The sequence below is a fragment of the Pongo abelii genome, chromosome X, assembly GCF_028885655.2.
Source record: "Pongo abelii isolate AG06213 chromosome X, NHGRI_mPonAbe1-v2.0_pri, whole genome shotgun sequence".
Lineage (NCBI taxonomy): Eukaryota > Metazoa > Chordata > Mammalia > Primates > Hominidae > Pongo > Pongo abelii.
The window spans coordinates 134460963-134475899 of NC_072008.2; the positions used below are offsets into that span (position 1 = coordinate 134460963).

Below are 14937 nucleotides of genomic sequence, written 5' to 3' on the forward strand. Positions count from 1 at the left end.
GACACCTTGTTCATAGCCATCACCGGCAGTGAGATCTCCCTGGAGATGAGCAAGACCCAGGCTTTCTGGCCATCTTTTGGCATTCACTTCAAGGAGGAGATGGAGATCATCGAAGGGGAAGTGGTTGAGACCCAGATTGATAGACCAGTGACAGGAATGGGCTCCAAGGTGGGCAAACTGACCATCAAAACCAAGAAGATGGAGACCATCTATGACCTGGGCATGAAGATGATTGAGTCCCTGACCAAAGACAAGATCCACGCTGGTGACATGATCACTATTGACAAAGCAATGGGCAAGATCTCCAAGTTGGGCCACTCCTTTACATGGTCCGGTGACTACAACCCCATGGACTCCCAGACTAAATTCGGGCAGACCCCATATGGGAAGCTCCAGAAATGCAAGGTGCACATTGTGTCCCTTGCACAAGATCGACATCATCAACTCCCACACCCATGGCTTCCTGGCTCTCTTCTCATGTGACACAAGAGAGATCAAGTCAGAAGTTGCCAAGCAGATCAGCGTCAAAGTGGCCGAGTGGATGGAACAAAATAGAGAGTTTAAGCATCTATATCTATATCTGTATACCTACCTTTTGAAATGTATTATATGATAAAGGTGACAATAATAATCAGCAAAATGAGAATATATTTTATTTCTAATTGGTACACTTTTAATACTTTTGGCTGGATATATTTTCTTTGTGTGATATTACAACACATACTTCATAATATAACATTCCTGATTATAAGATTCTAAATGTCACTAGCACCCCTCAGTTATTGTGACACACAAAAACACAAGTACACAATTACAAATTGATCTTAAAGGAGAGATATTGCTCATAGTTGAGTAGAACTAGTATAAAAGGTATGAGAAAACTCTGCTACCCATCTGTAGTAATGATGCTAAAAATAAAATTAGGTAATATATTAAAGACAATTTCATAGGAACTAAAGATTTAAACATTAAAAATAAAAATCACACTAGAAAAGTATTGTGAATAATTATTAATATTGGGCTTTGAAAGCATGACCAGAGTGGGTCAAACTATAAAGACAACCACTGGTAGAACTTTATTTGATAATAACAGTAACAAATTCTAAAGAAACATTGAAGGTAAATGACAAATTGGGGGAGTATTTACAAAATAGAAATAATGTAAAAGGTAAATATGCTTACATTAGAAACAGGTTTGTGAAAATTAATTTTAAAATATGCAAATAATAAACTTAAGAAAAATATTTAACTGCACAAGTAGTAAAGTAAATGCAAATTAAAATAATATATTTTATCTCATTAACTGACAAAGATAAAAACAAAAGTAACAATAGCTAGAGGCAGTGCAGACATGGGAAAATTAGCACTCTTATACATTGCTAATAACTTATTTGGAAATATGTAACAAATGCCTCAAAATATGTATGCTATATGCATAAGAATTTCTACTTCGGGGAATTTATCTTAAAGAAATAATCAGAAATTTACAAATACAGAAGTGATTATCATAGCATTGCTCATACAGTGATTTAAGTTATAGGTTATATAAAAAAGAGACCCCTTAATATATGGCATGAAAAATAGATACAATTGTGTCTTTCTTATGTAAACAGCCCTTCTAATCTCAACACGTAGTATCCATCCTTGGATCTAAGGCAACTACTCCAGTTCTCATTATCTTCCAGTCAAGAGGAAGGTAGAAAAGCCCAGGGTAGCACATAGCATCCATTTATTTTTAGGGACAGAACTAAGAAGTGGAACATGCCACTTCTGCTCAGAATTCACTGACTACAATAATCACATGGCCAAAATTGCAAAGGCATGTTGTAAACATAGTTTTAGGATGGACATCCATGGGTCCAGCTAAACTTAGGAGTTCAATTGTTAAGTAAAAGGAGAATGGAAATTGATACACATTTATCAGCTTCTGCAGCAATGAAACATTATAACAAGTAAACACTTCCAATATTTTGATTAAACAGATACATAGGTATCCACATGATGGACTAGCCTCTAGCCATTAAAATTAATGCTGAGGAAGAGCATTTAGTTACCTGTGGAAAAAAGTTCTTGCCCAAATCTTGTTCCAGTTGTCTTTATGACACTGCAGACAGGAATCTGTCAGCAAAAACACAGTATCTTTAGTCGTCCATGTTCTTATTTGACTATTTTGTTTTGGATTTAAGGCTGAATCAGGCTTCAATAGATACATGGAATGTATTTATCCAAATTACTTACCTAACCCCTGCTACATTTTTTTGATTCCTCAGTTTCTGGGTAATCCTAATTAGTACTTCCATCCCAGTGTTTGATGCAATAACTACTTTTGATTGAGTGCATAAGAATCATTCACAATGCCAAGCATTTTTCTTCCATTAAGCCTTTTATCCTCAAATATTCCCAAGAAGTAGATACTAGAATTATCATCACTCTGGCTCACAAATAAGGAAACAGACACAGAGCGGTTAAACTTGCCCACATGTACCAGCTAATAAGTGGCAAAGCAAGGTTAAAATCTCAATCTCACTCTTAAGCCTGTATTCTTTTTATTATTATTATTATTATTATTGTTATTATTATTATACTTTAAGTTCCGGGTTACATGTGCAGAACGTGCAGTTTTGTTACATAGGTGTACACATGCCATGGTGGTTTGCCGCACCCATCAACCCGTCACCTACATTAGGTATTTCTCCTAATGTTATCCGTCCCCTAGCCCCCCAACCCCCATAGGCCCTAGTGTGTGATAGTCCCTGCCCTGTGTCCATGGGTTCTCATTGTTCAGTTCCCACTTATGAGTGAGAACATGTGGTGTTTGGTTTTCTGATCTTGTGATAGTTTGCTGAGAATGATGGCTTCCAGCTTCATCCATGTCCCTGCAAAGGATATGAACTCATCTATTTTTATGGCTGCATAGTATTCCATGGTGCCATGATGTATACGTGCCACAGTTTCTTTATGCAGTCTATCATTGATGGACATTTGGGTTGGTTCCAAGTCTTTGCTATTGTGAATAGTGCTGCAATAAACATACGTGTGCATGTGTCTTTATCACAGAATGATTTATAATCCTTTGGGTATATGTCCGGTAATGGGATTGCTGGGTCAAATGGTATTTCTGGTTCTAGATCCTTGAGGAGTCACCACACTGTCTTCTGCAATGGTTGAACTAATTTACACACCCATCAACAGTGTAAAAGCATTCCTATTTTTCCACAACCTCTCCAGCATCTGTCGTTTCCTGACTTTTTAATGATCACCATTCTAACTGGCATGAGATGGTATCTCATTGTGGTTTTGATTTGCATTTCTCTAACGACCAGTGATGATGAGCATTTTTTCATATGTCTGTTGGCTGCATAAATATCTTCTTTGGAGAAGTGTCTCTTCATATCTTTGCCTATTTTTTGTTGGGGTTGTTTGCTTTTTTTCCTGTAAAGTCGTTTAAGTTCTTTGTAGATTCTGGATATTAGCGCTTTGTCAGATGGATAGATTGCAAAAATGTTCTCCCATTCTGTAGGTTGCCTGTTCACTCTGATGATAGTTTCTTTTGCTATGCAGAAGCTCTTTGGTTTAATTAGATCCCATTTGTCAATTTTGGCTTTTGTTGCCATTGCTTTTGGTGTTTTAGACATGAAGTCTTTGCCCATGCCTATGTCCTGAATGGTACTGCCCAGGTTTTCTTCTAGGATTTTTATGGTCCTAGGTCTTACATTTAAGTCTTTGATCCATTTTATTTATTTATTTATTTATTTATTTATTTATTTATTATTATGATTATACTTTAGGTTTTAGGGTACATGTGCACAACGTGCAGGTTAGTTACATATGTATACATGAGCCATGCTGGTGTGCTGCACTCACTAACTCGTCTTCTAGCATTAGGTATATCTCCCAATGCTATCCCTCCCCCCTCCCCCCACCCCACAACAGTCCCCAGAGTGTGATGTTCCCCTTCCTGTGTCCATGTGTTCTCATTGTTCAATTCCCACCTATGAGTGAGAATATGCAGTGTTTGGTTTTTTGTTCTTGCAATAGTTTACTGAGAATGATGATTTCCAATTTCATCCATGTCCCTACAAAGGACATGAACTCATCATTTTTTATGGCTGCATAGTATTCCATGATGTATATGTGCCACATTTTCTTAATCCAGTCTATCATTGTTGGACATTTGGGTTGGTTCCAAGTCTTTGCTATTGTGAATAATGCCGCAATAAACATACGTGTGCATGTGTCTTTATAGCAGCATGATTTATAGTCCTTTGGGTATATACCCAGTAATGGGATGGCTGGGTATGGAATGGCTGGGTAGGAATTCAAATGGAATTCCTAGAGTATTTGATCCATTTTGAGTTGATTTTTGTATAAGGTGTAAGGAAGGGGTCCAATTTCAGTTTTCTGCATATGGCTAGCCAGTTTTCCCAGCACCATTTATTAAATAGGGAATCTTTTCCCCATTGCTTGTGTGTGTCAGGTTTGTCAAAGATCAGATAGTGGTAGATGTATGGTGTTATTTCTGAGGCCTCTGTTCTGTTCCATTGGTCTATATATCTGTTTTGGTACCAGTACCCTGCTGTTTTGGTTACTGTAGCCTTGTAGTAAAGTTTGAAGTCAGGTAGCGTGATGCCTCCAGCTTTGTTCTTCTTGCCCAGGTTTGTCTTGGCTATGCGTGCTCTGTTTTGGTTCTATATGAAGTTTAAAGTAGTTTTTTCCAATTCTGTGAAGAACGTCAATGGTACCTTGATGGGGATAGCATTGAATCTATAAATTCCTTTGAGGAGTAAGGCCATTTTAACGATATTGATTTTTCCTATCCTTGAGAAAGGACTGTTTTTCCATTTGTTTGTGTCCTCTCTTATTTCCTTGAGCAGTGGTTGGCAGTTCTCCTTGAATAGGTCTTCACATCCCTTGTAAGTTGTATTTCTAGCTATTTTCTTCTCTTAGTAGCAATTGTGAATGGGAGTTCACTCATGATTTGGCTCTCTGTCTGTTATTAGTGTATAGGAATGCTTGTGATTTTTGCACATTGATTTTGTATCCCGAGACTTTGCTGAAGTTGCTTATCAGCTTAAGGAGATTTGAGGCTGAGAAGATGAGGTTTTCTAAATGTACAATCATGTCTTCTGCAAACAGAGACAATTTGACTCCCTCTCTTCCTATTTAAATATGCTTTATATCTTTATCTTGCCTGATTGCCCTGGCCAGAACTTCCAATGCTATGTTGAATAGGAGTGGTGAGAGAGGGCATCCTTGTCTTGTGCCAGTTTTCAAAGGGAATGCTTCCAGTTTTTGCCCATTCAGTATGATATTGGCTGTGGGTTTGTCATAAATAGCTTTTATCATGTTGAGATACATTCCATCAATACCTAGTTTATTAAGAGTTTTTAGCATGAGAGGATGTTGAAATTTGTCAAAGGCCTTTTCTGCATATATTGAGATTATCATGTGGTTTTTGTCGTTGGTTCTGTTTATGTGATGGATTACATTTATTGATTTGTGTATGTTGAGCCAGCCTTGCATCCCAGGGATGAAGCCAACTTGATCATGGTGGATAAGCTTTTTGATGTGCCACTGAATTTGGTTTGCCAGTATTTTATTGAGGATTTTCGCATCGATATTCATCAGGGGATATTGGCCTAAAATTCTCTTTTTTTGTTGTATCTCTGCCAGGCTTTCGTATCAGGATGATGCTGGTCTCATAAAATGAACTAGGGAAGATTCCCTCTTTTTCTATTGATCGGAATCATCGTAGAATGAATGGTACCAGCTCCTCTTTGTATCCCCGGTAGAATTCAGCTGTGAATCTGTCTGGTCCTGGACTTTTTTTGGTTGGTAGGCTATTAATTATTGCCTCAATTTCAGAGCCTGTTATTGGTCTACTCAGAGATTCAACTTCTTCCTGTTTTAGTCTTGGGAGGGTGTATGTGTCCAGGAATTTATCCATTTCTTCCAGATTTTCTAGTTTATTTGCATAGAGGTGTTTATAGTATTCTCTGATGGTAATTTGTATTTCTATGGGTTTGGTGATGATATCCCCTTTATCATTTTTTATTTTGTCTATTTAATTATTCTCTCTTTTCTTCTATATTAGTCTTGCTAGTGGTCTGTTTTGTTGATCTTTTCAAAAAACCAGCTCCTGGATTCATTGATTTTTTGAAGGGATTTTGTGTCTCTATCTCCTTCAGTTCTGCTCTGATCTTAGTTATTTCTTGTCTTCTGCTGGCTTTCGAATGTGTTTGCTCTTGTTTCCCTAGTTCTTTTACTTGTGATGTTAGCGTGTCGATTTTAGATCTTTCCTGCTTTCTCTTGTGGGCATTTAGTGCTATAAATTTCCCTCACACACTGCTTTAAATGTGTCCCAGAGATTCTTGTATGTTGTGTCTTTGTTCTCATTGGTTTCAAAGAACATCTTTATTTCTGCCTTCATTTCATTATTTACCCAGTAGTCATTCAGAAGCAGGTTGTTCAGTTTCCATTTAGTTGTGCGGTTTTGAGTGAGATTCTTAATCCTGAGTTCTAATTTGACTGTACTGTGGTCTGACAGAGGGTTTGTTGTGATTTCAGCTGGTAAAGTTTCTGCTAAGAAATATATTGTTAGTCTGATGAGGATCTCTTAAATGTGACTTGACACTTTTGCTATTTATAAAATTCTTTTTGTCTTTGACTTTTGATAGTTAGACAATAATAGGCCTCAAGGAAGACCCTTGTGCACTGAATATATAGGGGTATGTTTGAGCTTCCTGTATCTGGATGTCTATATCTCTTACAAGACTTGGGAAGTTTTCTGCTATTTTATTAAAAGGTTTGCTATGACATTGTGCAACTCCTCTCCTTCTGGAACACCCAAAATTCAAATATTTGGTTGCTTTATAGTGTCCCCTATGTTAAATAGGCTTTGTTCTTTGTTATTTTTTCTTTTTTATCTGACTATTTCAAAGACTTGCCTTCAAATTCAGAAATTATTTCTTCTGCTTTATTTAATCTACTGATAAAACTCTTAATTGCAATTTTTATTTTATTCATTGAATGTTTTCTATTTCAGAATTTCTTTTGGTTCTTTCTTATGTTGTCTATTTTTGTTGAATTTCTAATTCAGAACAGGAATTTGTTTCCCGAATTCATGTGTACTGTCTTTCCTTCTCTTGTATCTCACTGAGTTTGTAATATCTTCATTTTGAATTCCTTTTCAGGCATTTCAAGATTTTTCTTTTCATTAAAATTTGTTGCTGGATAATTATTGTATTCCTTTGGAGGTGTCAAATTTTTCTGCTTTGTACATGTTTCTCATGTTTTCTCTTTGATATTTTCACATCTAATGCAATGATTACTTCTTTGGTTTTATGGATTGACTTTCATAGAAAAAGACATTTTTTCTATAGATGTATCTACAGTGTTAGTTTGGTATGGGTGCTTTGGCTTTGATTCTGTGTGGGTACAGTATTGTAGTTTCCATATGTGTATTAGTCTGTTCTCATGCTGCCAATAAAGACATATGCAAAACTGGGTAATTTATAAAGAAAAGAGGTGTAACTGACTCACAGTTCATCATGCCTGGGGAGGTCTCAGAAAGCTTACAGTCATGGCAGAAGGGGGAGCAAATATGTCCTTCTTTACATGGTGGCAGCAAGACATGCTGAGCAAAAGAAGGAAAACCCCCTTATCAAACCATCAGATCTCATGGGAACTCACTATCATGAGAACAGCATGAGAGTAACCTTCCCCATAATTAAATTGCCTCACACTGGTTCCCTCTCATGACATATGGGGATTATTGAAACTACAATTCAAGAGGTTATTTGGGTTGGGACACAGCCAAACCATATCATTCCATCCCTGGCCCCTCCCAAATCTCACGTCCTCACATTTTAAAACACAATTATGCACTTCCAACAGTCCCCCAAAGTCTTAATTCATTTCAGCATTAACTCAAAATTCCAACTCCAAAGTCTCATCTGAGACCAGGCAAGTCCCTTCCACCTATGATCCTGTAAAATCAAAAGCAAGTTAGTTACTTCTTAGATACAATGGGAATACAGGCATTGAGTAAATACACCCATTACAAATGGGAGAAATTGGTCAAAACGAAGGCACTACAGGCCCCAACCCATTCTGAAATCCAATAAGGCAGTCATTAATCCTTAAAATTTTGAAATGATCCACTTTTACTCCATATCATACATCCAGGGCATGCCGATTCAAGAGGTGGGCTACCACAGCCTTGGGTAGCTCCACATCTGTGGCTTCGCAGGGTACAGCCTCCCCTACTGGCTACTTTCACAGGCTGGCATAGAGTGCCTGCAGCCTTTCCAGGTGCACAGTACAAGCTGCCAGTGGATGAGGTCTGGAGGATGGTGGCCTTTTTCTGATGGCTCTACCAGGCAGTGCACCAGTGGGGCCTCTGGGTGGGGGCTCCAAACCCACATTTCCCTTCCACAGCAGAGTTTCTCCACAAGGGCTCTACCCCAGCTGCAAACTTCTGCCTGGACTTCCAGGCATTTCCACACATTGTCTGAAATCTAGGTGGAGGTTCCCAGACCTAAATTCCTGACTTCTATGCACCCAGAGGCTCAACACCACGTGGAAGCCACCAAGGCTTGGGGCTTGCACTCTCTGAAGCAATGGCCTTAGCTGTATATTGGCTCCTTTTAACCACAGCTGGAGCTGAAGCAGCTAGGATGTAGGACAACCTGTCCCAAGGCTGCATAGAGCAAGGTGGCCCTGGGTCTGGTCCAGGAAACCATTTTTCCCTCCTAGGCCACCAGGCCTGTGATAGGAGAGGCTGCCATGAAGGTCTCAGACATGCCCTGGAGACATTTTCCCCATTGTCTTGGCGAATAATATTTGGCTCCTTGTTACTTATGTAAATTTCTGCCACAGGCTTGAATTTCTCCCCAGAAAATTGTTTTTTCTTTTCTATCACATAATAGGGTGCAAATTTTCCTATTATATTCTGCTTTCCTTTTAAACATAAGTTCCCATTTCAAAACATCTCCTTGTAATGCACAAAACTGAATGCTTTCAAAATAATCCAGGTCACATAGTGAATGCTTTGCTGCTTAGAAATTTTTTCCATAAGATCTCTCAATTCATCTCTCTCAAATTCAAAGTTCCACAGATCTCTAGGGCAAAGGCAAAATGCCACCAGCCTCTTTACTAAAACATAGATAGCAATATTGACCTTTACTCCACTTCCCATCCAGTTCCTTATCTTTATCTGAGACCACCTCAGCCTGGACTTCATTGTCCATATCAGTATGAACATTTTGGTCAAAGCCATGCAACAAGTCTCTAGGAAGTTCTAAACTTTGCCACATCTTCCTGTCTTCTGAGGTCTCCAAGTATTTAGGAAGTCCCAAACTTTCCCACATTTTCCTGTCTTCTTCTATGCCCTCCAAACTATTCCAACCTCTGCCTATAACCCATTTCCAAATGCACTTCCACATTTCCTGCTATCCTTGTAGAAGCACCCTATCCTACCAGTACCAATTTACTGTTTTTATCTGTTCTCATGTTGCTAATAAAGACATATCCAAGACTGGGTAATTTATAAAGGAAAGAAGCTTAATTGACTCACAGTTCAGCATGGCTAGGGAGGTCTCAGGAGACTACAATCACGGCAGAAGGGGAAAGAAACACGTTCTTCTTCATATGGCAGCAGCAAGGAGAAGTGCCGACCAAAAGGGGGAAAACTCTTATAGAACCATGAGATCTCATGAGAACTCAATCACTATCATGAGAACAGCATGAGGGTAATTGTCCTCATAATAAAATTACCTCCTATTGGGTCCCTCCCATGACATGTGGGGATTATGGGAACTATAATTCAAGAAGAGATTTGGCTGGGGACACAGCCAAACCATATCTATATTATTTCTTCAGCTATAATCAGTGTCAGTGATGTCTGAGTTTCTCACTGGCCTATGCTGTCATTGTTAGTTGAGGCTGTGGTAAGGCTTTGCTGGGATAGGGTAACCAAGTCAGTTTGTCTTGAGGCACCAGTAGTGGTGGTGGTGGTGGTGGTTGGTTGGGCATAGCAGTTCTCGGGCCCCTGGGTACTATATATGGACACTGGTGGTCTGGACAAGCTGGTTTTGGGCATCCAGATAGCTTTCTATAATCCTGGCAATGGCAGCAGTGGGAAGGGCAGGTGGAGGAAGTCCTTGGGCCCCTAGGTAGTGTACATGGTGTTGGTGGTGGCAGTGACTGTGGTAGGTGTACCCTTGGACCCCCAAGTGGCAGATGTGGACATCAGCTGTGGTAGCAGTGGGCTGAGCCAGTCTATAGACTTCTGGGAGGTATGTGCAGGTGAAAATGGCAGAAGCATCATGCTCATCCTCAGGTATCTGGAAGGCATATGTGGACCCTGATGGTGGCAGGTGGGGTGAGTCAATCCTCAGGCTCTTGGATGGCACATATGGGCACCAGCAGTAGTAGGTGTGGGCAAAGTCAGTCTCTCCTTAGGCCTCTGGATGATGTGTACAAACACCCACAGTGGTAGACAGTGTGGGTAAATACCCAAGCTCCTGGATTACATGTTTAGGCACTGCCAGCATGAGTTGGGAAGACCTGTCCTCAGGCCCCTGGATGGTTACGTGGGTGCTGATGGTGGTGGTCAAGGTGAGCCTGTCATCAAACTTCTTGATGTTGTGCACAGGTGTCAGCAGTGGTAGGTGGGGTGAGTTGATCCCCACACCCCATAATGGCACATGCTGATGCCAATAGCAGCAGGTCTTGGAATGGTATGTTGGTGAGCCTGCCCCCAGGTACTCTGAAAATGTGTGTAGCTATGTGGCAGTCCTGCCACTAAAAGGGATGGTGTTGCTCTCAGTGGCAGCAATCTCAGGCAGGTGGCTCTTAGGGTCCAGGGAGCACATACTTCAGCTCCCTTTGTTCTGGACCCAGCCTCCCTGGTGCACTGCACTGTCCAGTCCCTAGGGAGAGGGTCTTTGTGTGTGCTAGATTGCTGGCAAACCAGCTGCACCATTAGTTCCAGCTGCTGTCATGATGCTAGAGATTTTTGGATAAATGTGGAAGGATGTGAATGGAGCTCTTGGCATGTGAAGGTGCATGATCTGTTGAGAATCAAGAGAAAATACAGTCTGGTGGGGTATGGGCCCTCAAATGTCACCATAGTACAATTGTGTATGGGTCTTCAGTGGAGGTGTGGGACACAGGACAGACTCCCTCTTTGGAAAATTGTCATTGAGTGGACCCTAGGCAGTTCCCTATACTAGTATCAGGATTTGCAAGGGTGAAGAGACTCTCCTATAGCTAGGGCTGCAGGCACTCGTGATGGGAATGTGCAACACTGGGGATCTCTCACTTACCTTTTCCCCACAATAGGGAGTTCCTCCTGGCTACAAGCTGATCCTGGCTTAGGTAGCTGCTTCCTGCTTTGCTTACCTCTCTTTCCTTGACTCAGATGGTCCCTGTCAGTTTACTGCTGAATTTCAATGTTCTCTCTTAGAAACTTTATTCTGCATGTGGTTATTTAATTGCTGTTTTTGGTCCTTTCATTGTAGAGAAGAAGACTGCCAGGCACCTCTAGCCAGCTATCTTTCACCAAGAGATTTATTTAATCATATGATATGAATGTAATTCATTATCTACACAGTTGGGTATTTTTAGAAAGATAAATAGATTGGAGTAAAGAAAAATTTCTCATACAATGTGTTCCAAAGTCAAAAAAGGTGATCTGGTTTTTTTTCCAGATTACTATTCCTCTCCACTAAGGCTGTTGATTGAGGTTTGTGATTAATTATTTAATAAGTTAAGACTGAAGGAAATTTATATTTATTTCATCTGCATAGAGTGTTACACTCTAGCAAAATGAAATTATTTAACACAACAAAAGAAAAACAATGTATTTAAAATAACTTATAACTGGAAATACCTAGAAATACTAATGCTTTATATATCATCACTGTCACATTATCTTGACTATAATAGAAAAATAGAAAATCATTTAAATACCTCCACAAGCAATGAAATGGCAGATGGCAGCCTTGGACTAGGTCTGGAGAAAAGAAAATTCTACTTGTCTTATGCATCTGGCTTTTCCAAACCCCATGAGCTCCCCTAATCCTACACAATGTACAAGCAAAGAAGTTAACTACCATCACAATTCCATATCTTATCTATTGTGACTTTCTGAGAGGAATTATTTCTCCCTCTCTATTTGACTGACTGAGAAATTAATGAAACGTGGTTACAAAAATGAAATGTCATTATACAATGGAACTTTCACGGAAGAAAATTTCATTGGTTTTAAGACTCATAGAGGCAAACATCACAGTAAAATATGAACATAAGATATAAATCCAGCTTGCCTTGTGAAGCTGCAATGTTGGCAAACTTTAACAATGATCTGTAAACATGGTGCTTACCTACTATCTACTACACCCTCCTTTGGCAATAAGTTAACCCACCTTCATCATTACCACTAATGTACTGCATCTCTCTGTATTCTGTCCCTTCAAGACTATTATCTTTGTGAATGAGTGGTGCTCATGAGTTCTTGGGTTATTCTACCCCAAATAACCTCATTGTCTTTAAGCAGTGTCCTCCTGGAGATGGTGCCATAACCTCCTTCAGGAGAATTTAATAGAAATTTCAAGTATAATGGCAGAGTGGTGAATTCCATTACATCAAATGCAAATGCTGAAGAAAGGTTCAGCCCATTCTCTCTCATCCTTTCTTCACTTTCTTTTCCATAGCATATATTGGTTATATGTGAATAACAATCTAATTCATGTTCATTGTTGAAAACCTGGAAAGCATAGAAAAGCTAAAAGAGATAATTAAAATCAATAAATCATATCAATATTTAATATTACAGAGTATTACTAGGTCTTTTATTCCACATGTATTTGTATACATAAATATATTTATTCAAAACTGTAACTATAAGCTGCATATTGTTTTGTGATCTGATTTTTTTCAAGTAACAATATAACAGGAATGTTTTTTATGGATGATTAACAATTTTTCTGCAGCATAAATTTTAATGGCTTTTCTGTTTACTTGGCACCTTCTCCAAGCCAATGGGCTTAACTAGGCATTTAAGCTGGCACATATAAAAGATGTATTGATGTATTAGTCCATTCTCACATTGCTGTAATGAACTACCTGAGACTTCGTAGTTCATAAAAAAGAGTCTTAATTCACTCACAGTTCTGCATGCTGTACAGGAAGCATGGCTGGGGAGGCCTCAGAAAACTTACAGTCATGGTGGAAGAGGAAGCAAGCACATCTTCACATGACCAGCAGGAGAAAGAGAGCAAAGGGGGAAGTTCTACACACTTTTAAACAACCAGATATTGTGACAACTCACTCACCATCTCAAGAACAGCAAGGGGAAAATTTGCCCCCATGATTGAGTCACCTCCCACTAGGTTCCTCCCCAACATTGGGAATTACAATTCAACATGAGATTTGGGAGGGAACACAGAGCCAAACCCTATCATTCCACCCCTGACCGCTCACAATTCACAATTCCCTCTCACGTTTCAAACACAATCATGCCTTCCCAACAGTCCCCTAAAGTCTTAACTAATTCTAGCATAGGGTAGTCATTAAATCTTAAAGTTCAAAAATAATCTCATTTTACTTCACATCTGACATCCATGCCATGCTGATGCAAGGGGTGGGCTTTCAAGGCCATGGGAAGCTCTATCCCTGTGGCCTTGCTGGGTACAGCCCTGCAACTGCTTTCACAGGCTGGCATTGAGTGCCTACATCTTTTCTAGGTGCACAGTGCAGATTGTTGTTGGATCTACCATTCTGGGGTCTAGAGGACAGTGGCCTTCTTCTCATAGCTCCACTAGGCAGTGCCCCAGTGGGGACTCTGTGTGTGGGCTCCAAACCCACATTTCTCCTCTGCACTGCCTTAATAGAGGTTCTTCATGAGGGCTCTGCTCTGCAGCAAACTTCTGCCTGGACACCTAGGCATTTCTATACATCCTCTGAAATCCAGGTGGAGGCTCCCAAGCCTCAACTCTTGCCTTCTGCACACCCGCAGGTCCAACACTATGTGGAAGCTGCCAAGTCTTGGGGCTTGCACTTTCTGAAGCAATGCCCTGAGCTGCACCTTGACTCCTTCTAGCCACACTTGCAGCTGGGGCAGCTGGGATGCAGAGTGTTACGTCCTGAGGCTGCACAGAGCATCAGGACCCTGGGCCTGGTCCAGGAATCCATTTTTTTCCTCCTAGGCCTCCAGGCCTATGATGCAAGAGGCTGCCACAAAGCCTTCTGAAATGCTCTAGAGGCATTTTCCCCATTGTCTTGAATATTAAAATTTGGCTCTACTTAACTTATGCAAATTTCTGCAGCAGGTGGCTTGAATTCCTCCCCAGAAAATGGGTTTTTCTTTTCTACCACATTGTCGGGCTGCAAATTTTCCAAACTTTTATGCTCTGCTTTCCTTTTAAATATAAGTTCCAATTTCAGACCACCTCTTTGCAAACACATGATTGTTAGAAGCAGCCAGGCTACATCTTGAATGCTCTGCTGCTTAGAAATTTCTTCCACCAGATACTCCAAATCATCTCTCTCAAATTTAAAGTTTCACAGATCTCTAGAGCAGTCTCTATGCTAAAGCATAGCAAGTGTGACCTTTACTCCAGTTCCCAATAAGTTCTTTATCTCCATGTGAGACCACCTTAGCCTGGACTTCACTGTCCATATTACTAGCAGCATTTTAGTCACAACTATTCAACAAGTCTCTAGGAAGTTCCAGACTTTCCTTTATCTTCCTGTCTTTTTCAGATCCCTCCAAACTGTTTCCACCTCTGATCATTACCCATTTCCAAAGTCACTTATACGTTTTCAGGTATCTTTATAAAAATGCCCCACTGCAGGAACCGATTTTCTGTATTAGTCTGTTCTCACATTGCTATAAAGGACTACTTGAGACTGGGTAGTTTACAAAGAAAG

At 40.0% G+C, this 14937-nt stretch overlaps 1 long non-coding RNA gene across 1 annotated transcript in view; it reads right to left on the minus strand.

Moving 5' to 3' along the window:
• The window catches only part of LOC129053040 (uncharacterized), a 620941-nt gene that overhangs the window by 215212 nt on the left and 390792 nt on the right, over nt 1–14937 (minus strand). Inside the window, exon 7 of the long non-coding RNA XR_010139049.1 lies at nt 2055–2118. This is a non-coding gene — a long non-coding RNA (uncharacterized LOC129053040). The remainder of the gene's footprint in view (nt 1–2054; nt 2119–14937) is intronic.